Raw genomic sequence first — 14,986 nt, forward strand, 5'->3', positions numbered from 1 at the left:
TGGTCTGTTAATTGGTGTTAAACTGTCATTAGTCTGCCATTTCCCATGTTATCAAGCTGACCTGGAGCACAGCACAGTCTAAAAGCCAAACCATTTCTCATTTCTGGCAAATACAGATTTGGAGACGAAGAAGAAAAAAAATCTATGCACCTAGAATTGAGATTATTCTAACAATAAATGAAAACATAATTCTGTTGCGTTAAATTGCAGTTTTTTGATGCATATGGTACCGTACTGGTGTTTTTCCTCTCAGCGTGCCTTCCTATAGCAGCTAAAAGCAATTACAGCAAAAGGAAATACAGGAGGAATTAGCCTGCCAGATCCTGATACTATGAATCACGAGGAGATGAACTGAGCTTTTCAGTAAGTCTCGCTGGAAATAGGGACCCACTCGCTGGGAAGCACAGCACCAGAACCACCGTCAGGGGACCACGGGGTATACTGTTTAACAAGGCCTTTCTGGGAGGGCCAAAACTAAGATCTGTGTCCCCAAAGAAATGGACTCCTCCAGAACTGGTGTGATTAATGCTCTCTGAATATATATATATGTATATATATATATATATATGTATGTACACACACACACAATGTTTGTATGTATGTCATATATATCTGGAGACGGTCTAGTTCAACCCCCTGCTCAAGCAGGCTCAGCTCAAACAGGCTGCCCAGGACCGTGTCCAGTCGGGTTTTGCACATCTCCAAGGATGGAGTTGCCACAACCTCTCTGGACGACCTGCTCCAGTGCTCAGTCACCCTCGCAGTAATGAAGCTTTTCCTTATGTTCAGATGGACCCTCCTGTGTTTCAGTCTGTGCCCGTTGACTCTCGTCCTAACACTGGGCACCCCTGAAAAGAGCCTGGCCCCGTCCTCCTTACCCCCTCGCAGGTGCAACCTCCCCAGACGATGGGACAGGACGGCAGGTCTCCATGAGGTCTCTCCCTGCAAAGAACCAGCTGCCTTCAGCCAGTCCAGATCATCATGCTTTGGCTTTAACTTATAAGCAGAGATCGAACTTTGCCTTTGTCATTTCTGAGAGTTTGGTTAAAAGATCCGGGAGCCCAGGAAGGCAATGAACTTCCATTTAAACACGCTGCAAGAAGCAGAGATGGTATTTCAATTGCAAACTCTCACCAGGGAAAGTAACACTGCTGACTTCTCTCTCTTCCCCAAACGCGACCAGGGAGGTCACACGAATGACCTGCCGGAGTGCTTCTCAGGGTGCTTCATCAGACTGACATTTATCTACACTAATCTTTCTTTCTTTCTTTCCTTCTTTTTCTTTCTTTCTTTCTTAAATAGCTAACTTTAAAAGTTCAGGGGAACTTAAAATGACCTTTATGAAGTCCAAAAATGATTCACTGCTCGAGATAATTTCACTATGGGGAAATCTGAAAGAGTTACTCACATGAGTATTCACATATTCTCCACGCAATAATCTCCTGAATTCATTTCGGCACCCCTAACTGAACAACACAGGATACAATTTTAAAATTCTAGAAATGTGTAAGATTTTGAATAGGGGAGCAGTGAATTTCCTATATGCTAATCAGTCTTTTGGTGCGCGGGTACCTTTAAAATTTGGTCTAGGGCATCATATAAAGAAAAAGAGGCTCAGTGATTCAGAAAGGCTGTGGAAATAGTGACTTGCCATTTCCTCAGACTCTCTGCACCATGTTTTAGTGATAGCTGGAAAAACAAAGCCCTTGTCATTCAGGATTATCTCCGGTTCTTCTTACTTTCTTCATGGTCCTTGCCAATGTACAGCTGTTGTCCTAGCCCATTTATGCAGTTTTTTCATTTTCTTTCCAGCCTCCTTCTAACACCTGCCTTCATATGCTGAGATACTAACCAGATCATGGGAGTAGAAAAAGAAAAAAGAAAAAAAAAAACCTTTCAGTGCCATCAGTAATAAACTTAGGATCTTGATACCCTTTTCTAGAACTGGGAACTCATCCAATTCAAATGTCTGTCATTACCGATGGCTATTATTCCTCCACTCAGACTTTTCTGAGACATCTGACTGTTTATGAGTTTCTTTCCTTACACTGGCAGAATACCTAAGTGCATCTGCATTAGTCTTCTCCTCCCAGGCCCCTCAAGAAATGCATGAGTCTTCCTTCATCTGATACTGTTTACTGCCACGTAGATGCTCATCTATACGAAATTCCAATTTATTTTAATCTGTCCAGCCCTGTTAAGTTGATAAACTGATCCATGTGGCAACATGCCATCCCGTTCCTTTTTCCTGGTAGCAGATAAGCTAAGAGGCCAACATCACTTCTGAGTGGAAAAAATAACCCCAAAGCTGCCAAGCCAGCAATGTGACCTCTTTGTCAGCACCTTCCAGCTTAACTGGAAGTCAAATTAACTCCCACAGTCAACAGCTACTTCTTCAAAAGGCCCTAACGCAGACCATCAGTACCGTCTGACGACTCCTGTCTCTTTGAATAATTTTCTTGGCAGGAGTTGCTGCACAAAAGTCATACGCACCTAAGCAACACACTGAACACTACAGAATGGCACCACCGATCATGTCTTTTTGGCAAGAGATGAGAAAACTGACAGTCCTTGGCATTTTCTCAGCCTGATCTATCACAAGCAGAATTTATTGTTGCTGGGATACTGTCACTGGGACATTTACTGGGCATTTTGCTTTGCTTACCTTTTACTCTTCAAAGTGATACCTATTCCCCATCTTTTATCTAATTCCTTCATTACTATTCCGTCCATTGCTTACACCTTTATAGTTTCTCCAATTGCCTTCATCTGATTTTGCTGCCTTATTTTCTGCCAGTGACTTTGAATTCTGCTTAGCTGCATGTTTCTTTCACTGCAATAAAGGAAAATAAGCCTATAAGGATGGAAACGTAGCTCTTCTGCTCAGGAAAATGGACTCCACAAGATATCCACCAGAAGAACCACTTGGTTATGCTTGGAGAATGCTTATGAGCGTGATGTCAAGGACAGTGGGGAGAAGCTGTCAAAACACAAAATGCCCATTACAGCCTTCTCTGCGCTTCAGTCAGTCATGTTTGCTTTTACTTCATTTCATTGATAAGTATTGACATGGTCCAAAATGGATACAGAGGCTTAGCAAAGTCCAAAGGCAGATATTTGCCATTTCAGGGGATTAAGATATTGTTCAACATACTCATAGGAAAGTGAATCATCTAAGTAACATCTTCTAGGGACTGAATAATTGAGTACTTGCTGCACTGATCTGTAATTTGTCCTTAACTACTTAAAAGATCAAAATTAAAATGAAGAGATTCCCATAACACCATTAAGAAACTGTTTTAGTACAGGCAAAAGCATTAAAAGCTGTTCCTTGATGCCTTGGGACACAATGGACTCACTGCTAGGGACATTTCACAAGTGCTAACAATGGTATTTATGGAAAACAGGAAAACTGGAAAATGCCACAAAGCACGATATTTGAGCATTGTTTCTATTTCCTAAATGTCAGTCACAGATCCACAGTCTTTCTTTAACAGAAAGCATGCAGAAAGCACAGGGATCTCTCATTTCTTGGATGGTTAGTCAAGACTTACTGTTCAGCCAATGCGCATAATAAGTATGTTTCTTCTGCACAGGATAAATGTCCTTCCTTGCAGGCATCTGCTTTTGATACTTAGCTGAAGTAGCCTGTTGGGAGATCAGAGGCAGAGAAACTCAGATGACTTGCTCGTTTCTTCTGTTTCCTTTGGCAAGAAGCTGGGTGTTAATTTAAAAACACAGTGTTGGCTTTTTATGGGGTGTGTGGGCTGGCAACCTTATGCTTGCAAAGCCATGCAAGGCTGCAGGCTTCTTTTTTTTTTTTCTTTTTTACATAATCCCCAAAGCCGCATTCTCTATGCAAAGTTCTCAAAGTTCTCCATTTTCATCAATATCAGTGTTGTACAGAAGTTCCAAATTATTGATCTACTCCAGCTCCTGTTTGTTTTACAACACCCAGCAACATTTTTTCACATACAGGAGCCAACAGCCTAGTCAGCCAGCATCGGCACTTACCGCATAGTTAATTATTTGTTATTGCTTTTCCATTACTACAGTGGTGCCACGAGTTTTCTTTTACATGTATTGATTGAAAGGATGTAGGTAGTACACGTCCTGAAAATCTGTCAGAGTAGCTGCACTTCCAACTGCTCCTCTCTAACCTGGATTTTCCTGCTGTGATGCTGGGTCTGACAGTGCAAACCAGTATCAGACTGAGTCGATTTGCTTCATCATGCCTAGGACTAGCTTGTTACACGGCTTATTGGGATTTGTCCACGTGGGGATGGAGAGCAAAGAAAGGCATGAATTTACCGCGTGCTGTTTCTCAGCAGTAACTGCCCTCGCGGATGCCCCAGCGTGCAGGCCAGGTCGCCCTCCAGGCGCAGTAAATGCCCTGCACTTACAGAAACCGCTTTGCCTACGTTGACAACAAAGGCAAACAAAAAAGGGCAATTTAGATCTTGGGGTGTGGAAAAGGAACTGGTGATGACTGGGAGGCACTTGACAGTTGCTACGTCTACTACTTGCCTGCGATCACTCGTCTTCCTACAGCGCGGGCAGGAGAGGAGCCCACGGAAATGGCTGGGCAGAGCATGTACAGCCGTTTACCGAGAGCAGGTTGTAAAATTACAGGCGAGCCTGTAAGAGCTGTCTGGCCCCCACAATTATATTTTTTCATGTAGTAATTTTCTAATTAACAGTCTCTCCCCTTTGAAGACTTGCACTGGCAAATTGCTTTTTTCTTTTCTGTAACGACAGCAAAATTATTTATCCCATTTCTTCAAATGAAGGCTCATTTTATGTTCTACTGAACAATGGTGAAAATGGAACAATAAAAGAAAATACACAGAGTTACCCCCTGCCCAGATCAGAGAGAAATTTCTTATCTTTGACACCTGCTGGCGATTAATCCCTTGCCTGCATGAATTTACAATTAGCAGCCCTCCCGTAACGCGACTGCAGCGCACAAGCCCGACTGCCAGTCAGCGCTGGCTTCCACCCTATCCCGGCCACGGGAATTGCAACTGTGCCTCCTGCTCAGAGCCTCCTCCAACGAGGATGACGTGACGTCGCAGCTGGTTTGCCAACGCCGCTGCAGCACTCGCCGCTCAGGAGGTTCTCCTCACTTCTTTTTTTCTAGATTCTGTACTGCGGATGGGCAGTCAGGAGATGCTACAGTCTCCTACAACCTGTTGCTGCTCCATGACATTGCGAGGACTCTTCCCTGCAGGCCAATCAACCTTAGGTTACTTTATTTTCACTATCAGTTCCCCTTAAAAAAGGTTGAGTCTGGGATCTCCCTTGAGTGTTCCCACATGTCTAAGGGACCAGTTTGAAGAAAAAATGCCTACAGTCCTTAAAACAAGAGCCAACTGTCAGCAATGTAGAAAACTGCAGAGAAATACTGAATAAAATATTGTACAGAATACCGTTCTTTGAAGTACTCGATAGCATTTGAAAGCCACCTAGTACTTTAAAGAACAGCGTTTTATGAAGTATTTCAAAGGAAATTTGGAGCTATTATTTCTTATTTTGCTACTAAAACCTGTAAATTTGAAATTTAATAATTACAGGAATTTGTTGCAAAAGTCTATTAATAAAATAAATTCTGAAAGCGATTTTCACACTCGGTTATATTAAAACATCCCTTCATCTCCCTTACTTATTTAATACATTTCTCTCAAGAATTTCTAAATATCAGGAATAACATTATTTTAAATAATCAAAAAGCCTGATAGCTTCTTGAATTCGTTTCCATTAACACACTATTATATCTCTTTGTGCTTTCTAGTGAGCCTTAAATAAACTTTGTTGGGTTACTAATTAGCACAATAAACAATAGATTCACATTTCATGGGAAACTGCATGGTCAGGCAACCCACTAGAGACAGTGGCTGCATGTTCTGCAATATTCATATCTAGAGGAAGCATCGAAACCTCTTTGTAAAATACATTTTCTTTCAGCAGTATCTCCGAGAACACGTGTCAGTACATCTTTGCTTAACTCCTGCTAGGCCTGTTCTACATTAGCATGTGTAAATCTTAGAGAAGTGGTTTCACACGGAAGGGAAAGAGATGCTTCAAGGTTTACAAGAAGAGCAGCAAACTGGACTAATTATAGCATAGTCTGCAGCTCATGCTCGTAGCTCACAGACAGTGGGAACAGTTGGTGTACCGGGGAGTGACAATATACATTGCACCATTGTCACAACGAATTTCTTATCGTTCTTTTCTCAGGGCAAGTTTCTCTTGTCTCCTCTCAATTACGCTTCATTTGTTTTTATCACAAAATTTAATTTGAAGCAGTTGCTTCACAGATGGGTTAAAGATTTTTTATGTTTCAAGCAAGAGAAGACAAAATGATTACTGGTACTCTATATAAAATTAAAACCCATTATAGTGTAGATAAGGGAAATGATCGTGGTGGGCAGATTTTAGGTACATGGGAAGCAGCAGCTTGCGTATGTGCGTATGTTGCACCTGAATAATACTTCTGCTCTGCTAGGTCCACGTACCTGTCTGACTTGCTCCAAAAAAGCCTGGAGGAGTTTCAGCTTGAGCGAGCTCTTCCGCGGTCTCTTGCTGACGTGCTCTCTCTGCGACTGCCTCGAGTCGTGCAGCTCCCCTCTGACTGCGAGGCAGGGACAGCTAGCATCTGTGGCACCAGCTGGGGCAGGGAGGGAAGGAAGCACCTTCCAAAGCGCCAGCGTTGCTGTTAAGTGCTAAAAGTAAAAAAAAAAAAAAAAAAGAGAGAGAGAGTCACAATTACACAGTGCTTGAGGAATGTGGACAGGTCCTGTGCAGCGAGAGGCTGTCTGCCAGCAGGTTCCTGCGCGGTGGCTGGAAGGGAAAAGCAGGGGATGGAGGAGCACAACGACAACGGCAGCGTGGTTTGGGGGAACAAGCAGGAGGCTGGGAAGTGGTGCAATGGTTTCTAGCCTTATTTTTGACACTGACCTTAGGGAAGCACTTAATTTAGGGGAAACAGTTCCGTCCTCCCTCCATCCTTCCTCAGTATCTGTCTTCCCTATGCGGGGGAGCTTTTCGCAACAGCGACCATCTTCTACAGCACATCTGTACTCTCACTGGCATAGTGTGGCAGATGCTACCCGAAGCTATTTTCATCGATTACAGAATCACTGAACGGCTGAGGCTGGCAGGGACCTCTGGAAGTCGCCCAGTCCAACCTCTGCTCAAGCAGGAGCACCTAGAGCAGGTCGCCCAGGAGTGTGTCTGATCGGGCTTTCAACATCTCCGAGGACGGAGATGGCACAACCTCTCTGGGCAACCTGCTCCTGGGTTTGATCACCACCGAGCAGAACTATTGCAGTGTCCCTTGCACAGGACAGGGGCCACCAAAGCAGCGGCTCTGCACACGCGGGTATCTCTGCCCATGTGTGTAGCTGCCACATCTCATTTCAGGTGTCAGTCGTGAGTTGCTGGTTACCTATGTTAAACCGATGGCTGCTCCTTCCCATAGACCTGATGATCTATGCCTTTGCCTTCAGCTCCTCTGCCTCCTTGTTCATCCTCATGTTCCCAGAGTGCTCCTGCAAGACAGGGTGGTGGGTTTGCGCAGGCGTACACCGCTTCGCTCAGCCTGCCTGGATTTATTCCCCCACTGGAACCGCTGGTTTGTCCCGGAGGGACGGATCTGCTCCGTGGGAGAGGCAAGGCTGGCCTCATAAATCAAACAGACTTTGATGGAGCGTTTTCCTGGCTGGAGCTCGGTGGAAATCACGGCAGCCTACGCTCACCCGGGGCAGTGGCCCAGCGCCTCCGCACTAACGGCCGCGGGGAAACGTGCCTCCCCGGCAGCAGAGCGGAGGCCACGGGGATGGCGGGCCACCGGGCGCTGTGGCGGGATGCGTGGAGTTCACCGGGAGATTCCTGAGCGGCAGAAGATGGGAAGACGGGCCCTGAGTCTCAGCAGCAGCTAGGTGGAAAAGAGAAAAGAAAAAGATGAAAGGGAAGCGGGTCTATTCAGTAAAATAACCAATCCCTCGGCAAAAGCTTCCCGGGCAGGCAGAGGTGTCTCGGATGGCTCCAGCTGCCAGAGGAACCCCGCGCCGCCGGCACCACCGTTGGCAAAGCCCCTCGCACGGCCGCGGCGCGCGGGGCCGGTACCTCCCGCTCCCACGCCGACTCCAGCAATACGGGTACGGCCAGATGCAGACTGCGAGCTAACATAAGCAGGATTTTCTACACCGTGTTTGTATAACTTCCCTTAAGCGCGTTACAGGCAATCTTTCACTTTATATCTGTATGCCTATGTATGAAAATAACATCACGTACATCATTTTCTGGGAACACTCTTATACCATAATGTATTAGAGAAAGTAAATATTTTAGTGATGGAAAAGAAATAACAACGCATTAAAGAAAGGTCAATAAATGCTGCAGAATTTTTTCCTTCAGCCTTACTTACCTTTGTTCAGGCAGGCAGTAAAGGTCCCCTGAGCGATGAACCCGGCCCACCGCGGTGCTCAGAGAAAGCTGCCCACACTCCTTGCTGGAAGCGGCACGAGCTTCCCGCAGCCGAGCAGGGGAGAAGGCAAGGTGCTCTCGGAGATGTCAACACTTTTTGATGGATGGGATGAAGGAGTGAAGAGAGAAGCTCATATTCTGTATAAGTCAGGCCTATATTAATCAATAGTTAATACTCGCCTGAACACGTCTGAACGGGCCCATAATAGTGATGACTCCTAGCTGAAATGGTGGTCAGACCGCAGGACAGGACGGGCAAAGGAACCCACCAACATTTTTCCCATTATTCCAATAAATGATCCTTCTTTAGTTTCTTTCGCCTATTTTAATCGGAGATACTCGGCGCCATGGCCACTCTGCAGATCAGGAGGCTGGGTTTCTTCTTCCAGATTTACTGACAGATCTACAAAGACAGGGTCTTTTTTCTGCCACCCCCACTTTCCTTCGTGCTAGCTGTGGAGGGGGTTATTCGCCGGGCGCGCTGTGCTGGGCCAGCTTCCGCAGGCTGGGGACTACACCGCGTTTCCAGCCCGGCTCACCTCCGCCACGCTCATTCACAATTCAGGAGAAGCTGCCGGTATTAAATGCTTTTATATAGGCCAATTCGCTTGCAAAAGTGGGCCCAAAATTAGGTTAGTAAGTCAATATTTACACACAAAATGATGTGGCCTGGTTTTCCAAAGTGCTGAATAGCCATCTCAGTAGTTCCCTTATGGGGCACAAAACTTTATTTTAGGCTCTTTATTTTACAGAAAGACTAACTGTGACAGTTGTAGCTACCATATAATTAATTCCAAGTTATATAAGCTATTCATGAATAAGCATTATTCTCCATACATTAAACTTGCAAAGACAGGTTTCAGAATTGGATTGGTATTTAGTGAGATAGGCCTCCGAAATTATCAATTAATGCTCCTTGACATTTCATAAGTATGTTAATTTATATTAAACCTACTGCAGCTAACTTTGCATAACGTAAGTTCGAGACCCAGTCATAAACTAAAGAGACATATGCAGCTCAGGAGTATTATGGCTGCTTTTCATCATCTTTTTGACATAATGCACATTGTGTGTGCAATGCGGTAAAGATAAACACATATATAAAGCATGCAACTACCTCAGTTCACGCAGACTATCATATTTATGACCATGTGCAGAGGCTTATCATAATTCATTTACTTTAGGTGCTAGAGTAAATGTGTCATTGTAAAGGCACTAGCCAGGTGATGAGAAGCAGGTACCAGGACTTGCTACCTCCAGCTAAGTCAGCAAAACCGCACTGTGCCGCGTAAAGGATACCCAGCGGTCGCGGCTGGGGAAGGCTGCAGGCAAGAGCTGGATTCAGAGCTGCTCGTGGCTAAGAAATGCCTCGTCCACCCGAATTCATCTTCCCGGTTTGCACACAACCGCGAGCCATTCCCTACCTCTGGTTGTAAACAACCGCAGGGCACGCTGCCGCTCGCACCGCCTCTCCAGCCACCTACACAGCCAGGGCAGGGAGAGGGTTAAATGTGGCTTGAGATTAAACGTGTTGTTCCTTTCGAAAGCATCTGCCTCCCATGTCGAGTGGCTACTTGGAACGGATCTCTGCAAGGAGCTGGCATAAATATTAGGGTAAACACCTACTGACATGCCAGCCACCGCTGGCAGGGGAGATGTTTATGCCAGGGCTGAGCACATGGTTAGTCCTGGTCCAAGTGTTTTGCTTTTTTCAGGCTCAGCTATCCATCATGGGCTCAAGAGGACAGAGCCAAATTCAATATAAATTTGAACACGGATATTTAAGCAGAACACAAAAAGAGCACAGGGGAAATGCAGGAAACGCATTCCTCAGCATTGCCCATGAGGCACAACACAATTATAACTCAAGATGGCCTTTATCAGCCGCTGACGAGCCAGGCTGGCGCTTGCAGTGAAAGACAACGAGCCGTTTGGTGGCCTGCAGATAAGCAGGAAGATCAGCAGAGGCAGAAGCAGCAGGGAAGTGGAGTCCCTCCAGCCATGCAAATACCGGAGCCGAAACGGCTCCCTGCGCATCGCCCCGGCTCCCAGCCAGCTCCCAAACCCGTGGCACAGCCGGGCGGTGGGACACGGGGGGACGCGTCGGTGGGATGAAGCAAGAGGCTTCCTGGATGGGAAAGAAGCAGGAGATGATGGGGCAGTGCAAGGGTGCAGCTGGCCAAGGTGGCTCCGGCCCTGGAGAAGGCTTGTTCGTGTCACCGGGGCAGAGGCAGGGCCACCTCCCTGGTTCTTTGCACCTGGATGGGGTGGGACATCCCTAGGGACATCCCTGGGGACAGAGGCCACGGGATCTCGACCTGCCTTTTCCAAATACGAAGCAGCTCGTGATGCCCCTGGAGCTGGCAGCACCTTCCTCCCTCCCACGCTCCTCCCAGGTGGGTCAGGATCCTTTCCAGCCTCACAAACATCTTTGATTAATGACGGGGAATTGTTTCCTCAGACACTTTGCCCATTGAAATTACCACTAATATTGTTACATTACATATGACTAATCAGGGGCAATTAAGGGCTAATTATTATTTCTCCACGGTGCTGACTGCAGTCACTCCCCCCAGCACAGATAAGCGGTCGGGGGATGGACGAACCTACCTCTGATTTGGTGTCATTTCACGCCCGAGTTGATCACATGCAAACAGGGAAAGCAGGAAAGAATCAAGTCAAAAAAGCCATTTAAACTCAAAGGTTGTGAGAGGACGTATCACTCAGAATACAGCGTTTACCAGACTCTCAGCTGAGCTGGTACCAGGCTCTCCGACCTAGCTCACCGCGGCAGAGGCTGTGTACAGACCCAGCTGCGACCTGACAGTACCGTGAGTTTTAGGCGAATGCTTAGCAAACACAATTTTTAACATGTATCTCCAGAAATCTGAAACGTATCTTTAAAAATGATCACCTGTTTGATTCTATAACAAATATGAGCAATTACTTCAGGAGATAAACCTCTTTTTTTTTTTAATCACAGGAAGGTGTAAGAAATGAACTGCACGAACACACTGAGAAGAGCAAGAAGAGAAGCCTGCTCTACAAGAGACACAGTGATGCCTGGACATTGCACCATTCCGGGAAAGGACGAAGGACGGGTAAATTAAGCACTTCATTCTGCAAGTGAGTTTTAAAGTAGTCTGAGTACAGCAGCTCGCACTAGTACTGCTCCACAGCGGTGAAGAATAAAATCGATAAAACGCTCAGGAAATCAGCTTTGCAAGTTCACAGAGCTTGCATGACGTCTCTGCGGGCCACCAGAAAACACAGGCTGCAAAGCTTTCACCCGGCAGCACCCCTGCAGCTCCGCTGCCGAGGGAGGGGCAGATCGTCCATGCTCGCCCCGCAGCCGAGAGACCCCCAGGGAGGGATGTGCTCACCTAAACTGTGGCCCAAAATGTCAACGCCCAGGGAGTCCCTGTGCCATATGTGGCCCCAGGACCAGAATTAATGCACAACAAGTTCAATCAACTGCAATGCTAAAAGCCAGGGGTGAGTTCAGGAAAGTACAGAAACATATACTCGTTTCCCTTTGAAATAGCACTGTATCATTTCTTTTTCATAAATGAAAACTGAAGTACTTGCTTAAATCTTGCACTGAAGAGCTGGGTTTTTCTGAAGAGCCGTGATCTGCCGTAATTTCTGTGTCAGAGAACACTTTTCAAGAGGTGCAAAGCAAGTAAAAATCGGAGACCATAACAGGCTACTGGAATTAGACTTGAGTTTAACAGAACTAATAAGCTAAGTCTGAAAATAGGAAGAAAACAGAAAGAGGCTCAGGCTGGCCACTGATTTCTGCCTCCACCTCCGTCATGTGGCATGCACAAACCTCAGAGCAGGGTGTCTGCTCGGCAAGAGCAACAAGCAAAAATAAAAAGAAGAGAGATGCAAAGTTTTCTTACGATAGCTGCAAACCTTCTTACTCCTGTGTCCTCTGGAGAACCTTGAGGGAGCTCTGAGGCTCTCGAGCGTGGGCTGGAGCAAGTGCACGTCGGCACACAGAAACGCCCAAGCTGCTGCACGCTGCACGAGCAGGCAGACCTTTCTGAACCGCTAATGAGCAGATCAGTCACTTGCAGCTCCAGACAGACTGGTGTAACCTCACAGAAGAACCCTACCTTCTGCATGAGCCAAAAGTAAGAAATGCTCCGTACCGTGGCTTGACGATAAACCTCGTGTGCGTGGCCTCCTCCATCTGAGCGCGCAGAGGTTTGGTAGCTCCGGTGTCCTTCAGCAGCACTTTGAAAGAGCTAAACCACACTCTATAAAGCTCTGGCACGGCACCTGTCAAATGACATGGCATTTTTTTACACACATTAAGACCACAAGAGTAATTTCCTTCTTTGCACGGCTGTGCTCTATAACACAACGTGGCCGGACAAATCAGCACGATGTGCACGCCACGCCAGCCTGTGCGCTGCTCGGACACTTCTGAGAGGTTCAGCAGCACTGACCTGACCCTGCCCAGCCCACGGGGAACATATTGCAAACACAACATACCGCTCACCTGACGAAGCAATGAATTTTCAACGGGAAAACACCACGCCAGGTCACGCTGGCCAGCTGAACATCCTAAGCGAGGGATAACAAACAGAATCAACGGCAAGATGATCTCAGAAGAGTTTAGCCTATTAAAATATTCAGCTCAGAGGCAGAATATAATGAAATCTGGTGCCTCAGTGAGAGAGACAGATTTCTCAAGGCTCTTCAACATGCAGCGCAGGACGGATTATAAAGATCACCTCCAGGGTACCATGGGCACTGGTGAGAGAATGAGCGTTTGGGGATGAAATATTTCCAGTTTTTAGAAAATTCCCCCTTTTCCACATTCCATTTTTACATTTCATGGTTCCCGCTCTCACCTTTTTTACTATTATTTCCTCCACTAAGAAAAATAGGAAGAAAATCAAAAGGAAGAAGAGGTTCTGTCCAGATTTAACACAAAAATACACTCAGAATTCCTGCAAAGTATTTCTTCCTCAAAACAGCATCTGTCATCAACATTTTAAAGGGATTTCTTGTCTCTTTATTTGTTACACTTATCAGTGTGACTTGGATTCAGTGCTTTGTGGCTCACGGACCTGTTGCAACTATAACCCTCAGTTTCTTAAACCGTGGGAACATCTCTTGGAGCAATTTTCAGGCTGCTGCACTGACGTTTCCTGGAAGACGAAGATGTGAAGCACGCACGCGGGACGGGCGCAGTTGTGCACCTCCTCCGTGGTCACTGCTGATATTCGGACAGGCTTGGAGTTTGCTCCATTTTCTCAGTCTTGGAGGTTTTGTTGTTTTCTCTTTAAACCTTGGTCTACGTGGACACAAAACCCTCCCTCGGCGCTGGACAGATGGGGTAACCGAGGCACAGGACCAGAGGAGCCAGCTGCAAGCTGGTTTCCACCAGCAGTGACAGCTCACACGGCAACAAATACCGTCAGGACATTTCTAACAAACACGGTATTTCACAAGGTTCCAGAAAGCGTCATACTTTCCTCCTAAGGAAGCCAACTAGTTAGAAGAGACTCCTAAAATAATTCCAAATCTACAGATGCGTCTCTGTGCACACTCGTCTTCATTATCTAGCTTAAATACAAAAAACTAAATGTGATTTACCCTCCCACACGCTCTCCATTCTGCTCTAAAAACTCTATCTTCCTGTCTGGAAGATTAAACATAGAAAGAAGAGCTTTCCAGATGCCTCGATCTGCTCCTGGTGTAAGGAGCATGGTTCAGGGGGAAGTCGCGGGCAGCCCGTGCGGGGCCAGGGCAGCCGGACACGGCACTGACAACGCCGGGGGCACCACGGGAGAAAATCTTCCTCAGCCTTTGCTTAAAGGGCATCTAACTTTAATCCTTTATGATTGTGAAGGGAAGGTCAAACGCATAGGCATGGTACGACCAGGATACCGTCACCTGCCTGAACGCAGAGACAGCCTTGAGGCACCTGAGCTGCACCTCGCCTCTCGCCGGCAGCGGTGTCCCACAACGGTGGAAGCATCCTCTGCCTCCACACTGCACCTCCAAGGACCTCCTCTGACGCCATGAATTGTACTTGCTCTCATGTCTCGGGGCACAAAAGCAAAGTTCAGGCAAGTACTCAACCGACCTGGACCTGCCGTGGAGTCCAGACAACGCAGCTTGCTGGTCGACGGCTGAAAATCGCAGCGTGGAAGAGCTCTGTGCAGCGCCGAAGCCCCAAAGACGGAGCCAGACTTCCACCCCATTTCGTCGCACCAGCCTCAACCGCCCTGGGAAAAATGCGCGTAACGTGGGAGGAGGAGAGGAAGACCGATGCCTTCTGGGAGAGCCAGGAGATCAGAGAACTAAAGGCTGAATGAGCTCCCTGTGCCCTCTGCAATTAAAAGGAACTTGAAAGAGTTTTCAATTTAGTGATATCATTAATTTCCCCCTCTTCCTTCTCCCTCCCGCTGCAGTTCAGACGAGTCCTTTTCAACTGTTTATTGACTGTGCGATGAAAGACTGAGCTGGAGAGACTCTA

General features: G+C 46.7%; 1 long non-coding RNA gene across 3 annotated transcripts; it reads right to left on the bottom strand.

Annotated features, from left to right (window-relative positions):
* Nucleotides 1–615: 615 nt before the first annotated feature.
* On the bottom strand, nucleotides 616–12,763 carry LOC112988868 (uncharacterized). Of its 3 annotated transcripts, XR_010391305.1 has the most exons (6): nucleotides 12,645–12,763; nucleotides 7,758–7,936; nucleotides 7,448–7,550; nucleotides 6,516–6,722; nucleotides 3,555–3,648; nucleotides 616–2,833 (listed from the first exon to the last, which is right to left on the bottom strand). It is a non-coding gene; the product is annotated as an uncharacterized LOC112988868 (long non-coding RNA). The 3 variants fall into 3 exon arrangements; XR_003260645.2 differs by having other exon boundaries at nucleotides 7,448–7,936; XR_010391304.1 differs by lacking the exon at nucleotides 12,645–12,763 and adding an exon at nucleotides 8,429–9,504 and having other exon boundaries at nucleotides 7,448–7,936.
* Nucleotides 12,764–14,986: the final 2,223 nt, after the last annotated feature.

The sequence above is a fragment of the Dromaius novaehollandiae genome, chromosome 12, assembly GCF_036370855.1.
Source record: "Dromaius novaehollandiae isolate bDroNov1 chromosome 12, bDroNov1.hap1, whole genome shotgun sequence".
NCBI lineage: Eukaryota > Metazoa > Chordata > Aves > Casuariiformes > Dromaiidae > Dromaius > Dromaius novaehollandiae.